This window comes from Mytilus californianus, unplaced genomic scaffold, assembly GCF_021869535.1.
Source record: "Mytilus californianus isolate M0D057914Y unplaced genomic scaffold, xbMytCali1.0.p SCAF_2, whole genome shotgun sequence".
NCBI classification, from domain to species: domain Eukaryota; kingdom Metazoa; phylum Mollusca; class Bivalvia; order Mytilida; family Mytilidae; genus Mytilus; species Mytilus californianus.
This window is the reverse complement of record NW_026262668.1, coordinates 39,372,505-39,381,536: the sequence shown is the minus strand read 5'-3', so window position 1 is coordinate 39,381,536 and position 9,032 is coordinate 39,372,505. Positions and strand designations below refer to the sequence as shown.

At 33.1% G+C, this 9,032-nt stretch overlaps 1 long non-coding RNA gene across 1 annotated transcript; it reads right to left on the bottom strand.

Moving 5' to 3' along the window:
• Positions 1–623: 623 nt before the first annotated feature.
• LOC127727953 (uncharacterized) lies at positions 624–1,503 on the bottom strand. Its single transcript, XR_007993934.1, has 2 exons — positions 1,143–1,503; positions 624–807 (listed from the first exon to the last, which is right to left on the bottom strand). It is a non-coding gene; the product is annotated as an uncharacterized LOC127727953 (long non-coding RNA).
• Positions 1,504–9,032: the final 7,529 nt, after the last annotated feature.

The window sequence follows — 9,032 nt, the reverse complement described above, 5'->3', positions numbered from 1 at the left end:
GTTCCAGAAAACACATTTGAAGCACGTGCGTGTCTGTGGTTCTGTAGAATTCTTTCTTTCTTCACTCCGAAAATACAAAAAAGCAAATGTTTAAGTAGACTAGACACAAATGCAATATCTTTACGATTTGATTAAACTATTGCTTTAGATTCGACAATAAAAAGAAATCAAAATAAAACAGACAGTCATAATTTTATATCTACAGAGTCACACACATATATATTTATTATACCCCACTCAACGAGTTGCGGAGGGTATAATGTTTTTGACCCGTCCGTCAGTCCGTCAGTCCGTCAGTCCTGTTTATTGTCATCGCAACTCCTCTCAAACCACACAACAGAATTTCACGAAACCTTTTTAGATAATAAGGACATACTATGTAGTTGTGCGTATCGACAGGAAATTACGATTCAATTTTTTTTCTAGGAGTAACGCCCATTTGAACCTATTTACTTTTATGTACTACTGCAACAGTTTGTCATCGCAACTCCTCTCAAACCACACAACAGAATTTCATGAAACCTTTTCAGATAATAAGGACATACTACGTAGATGTGCATGTCGACAGGAAATTACGATTCAATTTTTTTCCAGGAGTTACGCCCCTTTGAACTTATTTGCCCAATATACTACTGCAACCTTTTGTCATCGCAACTCCTCTCAAACCACACAACAGAATTTCATGAAACCTTTTCAGATAATAAGGACATACTATGTAGATGTGCATATCGACAGGAAATTACGATTCAATTTTTTTTCCAGGAGTTACGCCCCTTTGAACTTATTTGCCCAATGTACTACTGCAACCTTTTGTCATCGCAACTCCTCTCAAACCACACAGAAGAAATTCATGAAACCTTTTCAGATAATAAGGACATACTACGTAGATGTGCATGTCGACAGGAAATTACGATTCAATTTTTTTCCAGGAGTTACGCCCCTTTGAACTTATTTGCCCAATATACTACTGCAACCTTTTGTCATCGCAACTCCTCTCAAACCACACAACAGAATTTCATGAAACCTTTTCAGATAATAAGGACATACTATGTAGATGTGCATATCGACAGGAAATTACGATTCAATTTTTTTTCCAGGAGTTACGCCCCTTTGAACTTATTTGCCCAATATACTACTGCAACCTTTTGTCATCGCAACTCCTCTCAAACCACACAACAGAATTTCATGAAACCTTTTCAGATAATAAGGACATACTATGTAGATGTGCATATCGACAGGAAATTACGATTCAATTTTTTTTCCAGGAGTTACGCCCCTTTGAACTTATTTGCCCAATATACTACTGCAACCTTTTGTCATCGCAACTCCTCTCAAACCACACAACAGAATTTCATGAAACCTTTTCAGATAATAAGGACATACTAAGTAGATGTGCATATCGACAGGAAATACGATTCAATTTTTTTTCCAGGAGTTACGCCCCTTTGAACTTATTTGCCCAATATGCTACTGCAACCTTTTGTCATCGCAACTCCTCTCAAACCACACAACAGAATTTCATGAAACTGTGTAGATAACAAGGACATACTATGTAGATTTGCATATTGACAGGAATTTATGATTAAATTTTTTTTTCTGATACCATTTTTTTTTCTTACAATTACTTTATTTCTCCAATGACAATGTGGGGACGTGCGGTATGTGAGCGCGCTCACTAAGGTTCTTTCATTTATATTAAACCACGCTGTAAATTTGTATTTATGTATGCTTTCATATGTATATTAAGATAAAAGCAATTATAGTGAAAAAGTAACTACCAGTAATTAAGAATTTGGCACTTTGGTTGCTCGTAATCGGTTGTCCTCAAATATAGTTCCTTTCGTGTTTTATGTTTGTAAAGCCATATTGTATAATTTTCGTAAAAATACAATGGCTTAAAATGCTTGCTTCCGTGTGCTTTATGACTTAATTTGATTTATACACTGTTCAGCATAAGTAAACACATGTATTATCATCATTTCACATTTTGTTTATATGTGAACTTTGAGCCAAAAACGTATAAACAATTCCTTGAATGCGGACGTAACCCTGTAGAAATTCTTATCATTTCGGCAATAGAAGTCATAAAAATTGGTATATTGATTGTAAAGTCTAGTACCCGAAAAAAACGTAAGTTTCTTAGTTACTGAATGATGCATGTAATAAATGACTACGAGATGCAGTTAAAGAAAATGTGCAATCACTTGCCTTTTAACCATACCCCTTTTATCAAAATAAAAAATAGTCCACATAGCCAACTGCTGTCGTAAAGTTATTAAACGTACTCTTGGTCATTAAAAAGTCTTGCATCGTGTAATGACTAAATTAAAAGGTCGCCACACATCTCTTTTGATGTTAATCCTGACCTTCATACGCAGGCCTAATCTCTGTCTAGCCTTCATTCTTCAATGTCTTCTTTTATCTTTTTGTTTTGATTTTTTCTTCTTTCTTCTCTTGCTTCCTCCACCAATAAAAACTGGCCGCCACGAAATAACCCAAAAGCGGTGCTTAAAAATGGCGTTAAAATACCAAAAAATCAAAATCAAATCTTTCTTCTCTTCTCCTCGTTTTTCAAATGCAAAGCTCTGTTTTGTACCATAAATAATACTCTCCAAATAATTTCAAGTATAGAATTATTAAATTTTATTAATTTACATCAAAGTATGTAACCCTCATAATCTTGTTAACAACAAATTATTTGATGCGACAAAAGATGATATGTGTATGGAACTTTTGAAATAAACAATGACGAAATAATTTAAAGAAACCAAGAAATTATGTTTATGTTTGATATATAGTTTTAGTTTCCATCGTGTAAAATGACGATATCATGTAGGATGTTGCGAAAACAAGAGAAAAAAGTCTGGTAGTAGCAGCTAAATGCAGATTTCATTGCTTGATTCAAGAGCTTGATTCAAATAATACAAGTTGATCAAACTATTGCTTTAGATTCGACAATAAAAAGAAATCAAAATAAAACAAACAGACGGTCATTATTTGATATCTACAGAGTCACACACACATATATTTATTTTGTGAAAAAGTAACTACCCGTAATTATGAATTTGCCACTTAGGTTGCTCGTAATCGGTTGTCCTCAAATATAGTTCCTTTCGTGTTGTATGTTTGTAAAGAAATTGAGAATGGAAAAGGGGAATATGTCAAAGAGACAACAATCCGACCAAAGAGCAGACAACAGCCGAAGGCCACCAATGGGTCTTCAACGCAGCGAGAAACTCCCGCACCCGGAGGTGGTCATCAGCTGGCCCCTAAATAAAATTGTGTACTAGTTCAGTGAAAATGGACGTCACACTAAACTCCAAAACATATAAATGATCTAAAATTAAAAAACATACAAGACTAACAAAGGACAGAGGCTCCTGACTTTGGACAGGCGCAAAAATGCGGCGGGGTTAAACATGTTTTTTGCGATCTCAACCCTCCCCCTATACATCTAGCCAATGTAGAATAAAGAAACACATAGTAATACGCACAGTAAAACTCAGTTCAAAAGAAGTCCGAGTCCGATGTAAGAATAAGTAACAAAAGAAACCAAGCAAAATGACAATGATACATAAATGAACAAAGGACTACTAGCAGTTACTGACATGCCAGCTCCAGACCTCAATTAAACTGATTGAAAGATTATGTCTTCATCATATGAAAATCAAGTACAATCCCTCCCGTTAGGGGTTAAGTATCATACCATCATAAAATATATGAGAAGAACATAACCCGTATCATGCCAACAACTGGTTTTAGAATAAATGTGTTTATTTCCGATGCAAAGACCCTGTGAGTGAATCAATATTAATACCAAAATATGCAATCCTTAATGACTTGACAACAGTATTGTAACTATATCCTTTCCGAATAAGTCTGTTTAAAGGTTTGGTTAGCTTTTGAGGTGAATGCCGACATTTTTGTGCTTTGTAAAGAATATTACCATAAAATATTGGATGTGAAATACTTGAACGTATAAGATGTCTGCATGTTGATTTATATTTACGAATGATGTCCTTGTACCGATGATAAAATTTAGTAAAGTTTTGACTAGTTTGTGATATCGAAAACCCTGGTGTAATAATTTTTCAGTAATACAGAGATTTCTTTCGTTGAAATCAAATACGTTGTTACATACACGAGCGAATCGAACAATTTGAGATATATAAACACCATAAGATGGTAACAAGGGAACGTCACCATCTAAAAATGGATAATTAACAATAGGAAATGAAAAATCATCTCTTTTATCATAAATTTTGGTATTAAGCTTCCCGTTAAAGATATAGATATCAAGATCCAGGAAAGGGCAGTGTTCATTGTTAGTATTAGCTTTATTTAAAGTCAGTTCGGCAGGATAAATCTCGTTTAGTGTACATACTGAAGTCGTCATTATTGAGAGCCAATATATCATCTAAATATCTAAAAGTGTTATTAAATTTTTGAATCAGATGTTGTTTCGATGGGTCTTTGCTGATTTTAGTCATAAATTGTAACTCATAACAATACAGAAACAGGTCCGCAATAAGTGGTGCACAGTTAGTCCCCATGGGACTTCCGATAACCTGACGATATACGGAATCTCCATAGCGAACAAAAATGTTATCTAGTAAAATTCAAGGGCAGTTATAGGATCAAAGCAGGTCCAATTGACATAGTTCTTTTGTTTGTTGTTACTAAAAAATGACATAAAAGAGTTTGAACATATATATTCGCATTCCGACTTTTTAAATGCCCATTTAATCAGGTGTGTGATTTTTTTCTTAATAAGATTATGAGGCAAAGTGGTATATAGGGTAGAAAAATCAAAACTTTGAACATATTCGAAATCACCAATATAAGCATGCAATTTACCAAGTACTTCCAACGAATTTTTGACACTCCAAAGGTAATTAATTCCACTATTTTCAAAGGCCTTATTTGAACAATTAATTACCAGGTTTTTGATTGTACCAAGTGTACTAGTAAGTAGAATAGATAATTTAGTAGTGGAACAATAGCTTGAAGACGAAATAAATCTATATTTGTAAGGAGTTTCGTGCAGCTTCGGAATCAAGTACATAGTTGGAACTTTCATTGTATTTGGTTCTGCTTGTAAAGAGTTAGCTAAAAGTTTATGTTTGTTACAGATGTCATTTTCGTATAATTTTCGTAAAAAAACAATGGCTTAAAATGCATGCTTCTGTGCGCTTTATGACTTACCTTGATTTCTACTCTGTTCAGCATAAGTAAACACATGTATTATCATCATTTCACATTTTGTTTATATGTGAACTTTGAGCATTCAATTAATGTCTTCACTGGGAACCTCGGAGCCAAAACCGTAACTTTTGCGTTAACGGGGACGTAACCCTGTAGAAATTCTTATCATTTTGGCAATAAAATTCATATAAATTGATCTATTGATTGTAAAATTTCTAGTACCCGAAAAACACGGAAGTTTCTTAGTTAATGAATGATGAATGTAATAAATGACTACGAGATGCAGTTAAAGAAAATGTGCAATCACTTGCCATTTAACCATACCCCTTTTATCAAAATAAAAAATAGTCCACATAGCCAACTGCTGTCGTAAAGTTATTAAACGTACTTTTGGTAATTAAAAAGTCTAACATCGTGTAATGACTAAATTTAAAGGTCGCCACACATCTCTTGTGATGTCAATTCTGGCCTTTATACGCAGGCCTAATCTCAGTCTAGCCTTCATTCTTCAATGTCTTCTTTTATCTTTTTGTTTCAAATTTGCGTTCTTTTTTCTCTTCACCTCTTTTTTTCTAATGCAAAGCTCTGTTTTGTACCATAACAAATACTCTCCTTATAATTTCAACTATAGAATTATTAAATTTTATAAATTTACATCAAGGTATGTAACCCTTATAATCCTATTTACGTCAAATTATTGGATGCGACAAAAGATGATATGTGTATGAAACTTTTGAAATAAACAATGACGAAATAGTTTAAAGAAACCAAGAAATTATGTTTATGTTCGATATATAGTTTTAGTTTCCATCGTGTAAAATGACGATATCATGTAGGATGTAGCGAAAACAAGAGCAAAAAGCCTGGTAGTAGCAGCTAATTGCAGATTTCATTGCTTGATTCAAGAGCTTGATACAAATAATACAAGTTGATCAAACTATTGCTTTAGATTCGACAATAAAAAGAAATCAAAATAAAACAAACAGACAGTCATCATTTAATATCTACAGAGTCACACACACATGTATTTATTTATATTAAACCACGCTGTAAATTTGTATTTATGTATGCTTTCATATGTATATTAAGATAAAAGCAATAGTGAAAAAAGAAACTACAAGTTATTAAGAATTTGGCACTTTGGTTGCTCGTTATCGGTTGTCCTCAAATATAGTTCCTCTCGTGTTTTATGTTTGTTAAGCCATATTGTATCATTTTCGTTAAAATGCAATGGCTTAAAATGCTTGCTTCCGTGTGCTTTATGACTTATTTTGATTTCTACTCTGTTCAGCATTAGTAAACACATGTATTATCATCATTTCACATTTTGTTTATATGTGAACTTTGAGCAATCAATTAATGTCTTCAAAGGGAACCTCAGAGCCAAAACCGTAACTTTTGCGTTAACGGGGACGTAACCCTGTAGAAATTCTTATCATTTTGGCAATAACAGTCATATAAATTGATATATTGATTGTAAAGTCTAGTACCCGAAAAACACGGAAGTTTCTTAGTTACTGAATGATGAATGTAATAAATGACTACGAGATGCAGTTAAAGAAAATGTGCAATCACTTGCCATTTAACCATACCCCTTTTATCAAAATAAAAAATAGTCCAAATAGCCAACTGCTAAACGTACTTTTGGTAATTAAAAGTCTGACATCGTGTAATGACTAAATTAATAGGTCGCCACACATCTCTTGTGATGTTAATTCTGACCTTCATACGCAGGCCTAATCTCTGTCTAGCCTTCATTCTTCAATGTCTTCTTTTTTTTATTTTGTTTCAAATTTGCGTTCTTTTTTCTCTTCTCCTCTTTTTCTAATACAAAGCTCTGATTTGTATCATAAAAATACTCTCCAAATAATATCAAGTATAGAATTATTAAATTTTATAAATTTACATCAAGGTATGTAAACCTCATAATCCTGTTAACGTCAAATTATTGGATGCGACAAAAGATGATATGTGTAAGGAACTTTTGAAATAAACAATGACAAAATAATTTAAAGAAACCAAGAAATTATGTTTATGTTCGATATATAGTTATAGTTTCCATCGTGTAAAATGACGATATCATGTAGGATGTATCGAAAACAAGAGAAAAAAGCCTGGTAGTAGCAGCTAAATGCAGATTTCATTGCTTGATTCAAGAGCTTGATACAAATAATACAAGTTGATCAAACTATTGCTTTAGATTCAACAATAAAAAGAAATCAAAATAAAACAAACAGACAGTCATCATTTAATATCTACAGAGTCACTCACACATATATTTATTTATATTAAACCACGCTGTAAATTTGTATTTATGTATGCTTTAAGATAAAAGCAATAGTGAAAAACTACCAGTAATTAAGAATTTGGCACTTTGGTTGCTCGTTATCGGTTGTCCTCAAATATAGTTCCTTTCGTGTTTTATATGTGAACTTTGAACATTCAATTAATGTCTTCACTGGGAACGTCAGAGCCGAAACCTTTACTTTTGCGTTAACGGGGACGTAACCCTGTAGAAATTCTTATCATTTTGGCAATAAAAGTCATAAAAATTGGTCTATTGATTGTAAAGTCTAGTACCCGAAAAACACGTAAGTTTCTTAGTTACTGAATGATGCATGTAATAAAGACTACGAGATGCAGTTAAAGAAAATGTGCAATCATTTGACATTTAACCATACCCCTTTTATCAAAATAAAAAATAGCCCACATAGCCAACTGCTGTCGTAAAGTTATTAAACGTACTTTTGGTCAATAAAATAGTCTTACATCGTGTAATGATTAAGTTAAAAGGTCGCCACACATCTCTTGTGGTGTTAATTCTGACTTATATACGCAGGCCTTATCTCTGTTTAGCCTTACAATTCTTCAATGTCTTCTTTTATCTTTTTGTTTCAAATTTTCCTTATTTCTTCTCTTCTTCTCTTTTTTCTAATGCTAAGTGTTGAAATCTGATGGAACAAAAGATTTCGAAATAAATAATATCGGCGATACATTTGATGTGGTATCCATCGGTGATGATTTGTTTGCTGTTACATCTGGCTCATCAGATAAGATAAATATATTCGATATAAAGAAAACAATAAAAGGAAGTTCAGACATTGATGGAGCAGTATATAATGGCGAACATATGATTTATTGTTCCAAGGAGTTAGGACTAGAGATGATTAATCTTAAAGACGAATCCATTACCAATGTTGCCAATAACAAGCTTTCGACCTTTGCGTACGTTACAACTTTTGGGGAGAAACTGTTCTACACAAACTCTGAGAATCACAGTGTAACTTGTTGTGATTACCATGGTAACATACTGTGGACGTTCTGTCATACAAGTATCCTGGTGTCTCCTTTCGGTTTATCTGTAGTCAATGATGGAAACGTGTTTGAAGTGGGATGGAGTACTCACAATGTAGTCGTCATATATCCTGATGAACAACACTTTAGACAACTTTTATCCCGTAAAAATGGACTGATGAATCCACAGGCTCTGCACTATGACCAATCTACCAATAGATTAATAGACTGTCGCACTTAGAACCAGCGAACCGTGGTTGTTTAAAGTTAACTGATAAATATGTAGTTATATTTAATAATGCCATATTTTCAGTCTACCTAACAACACTGCGTTTATTATTCTGACCTACATTTCAAGTACATTATTTGTTTAAAACTACATTTAATTAATGTAAGTTAATCGGAACCAATATCTGATCATACACTACTTGTCTTGATTATATATGTATTGATATGGTCTAGTTGAAGATTTTGATATTCGGTAAAACGCTCATTAAAGATTACTTTTTAAAAATAGAATAATGTGGTATGAT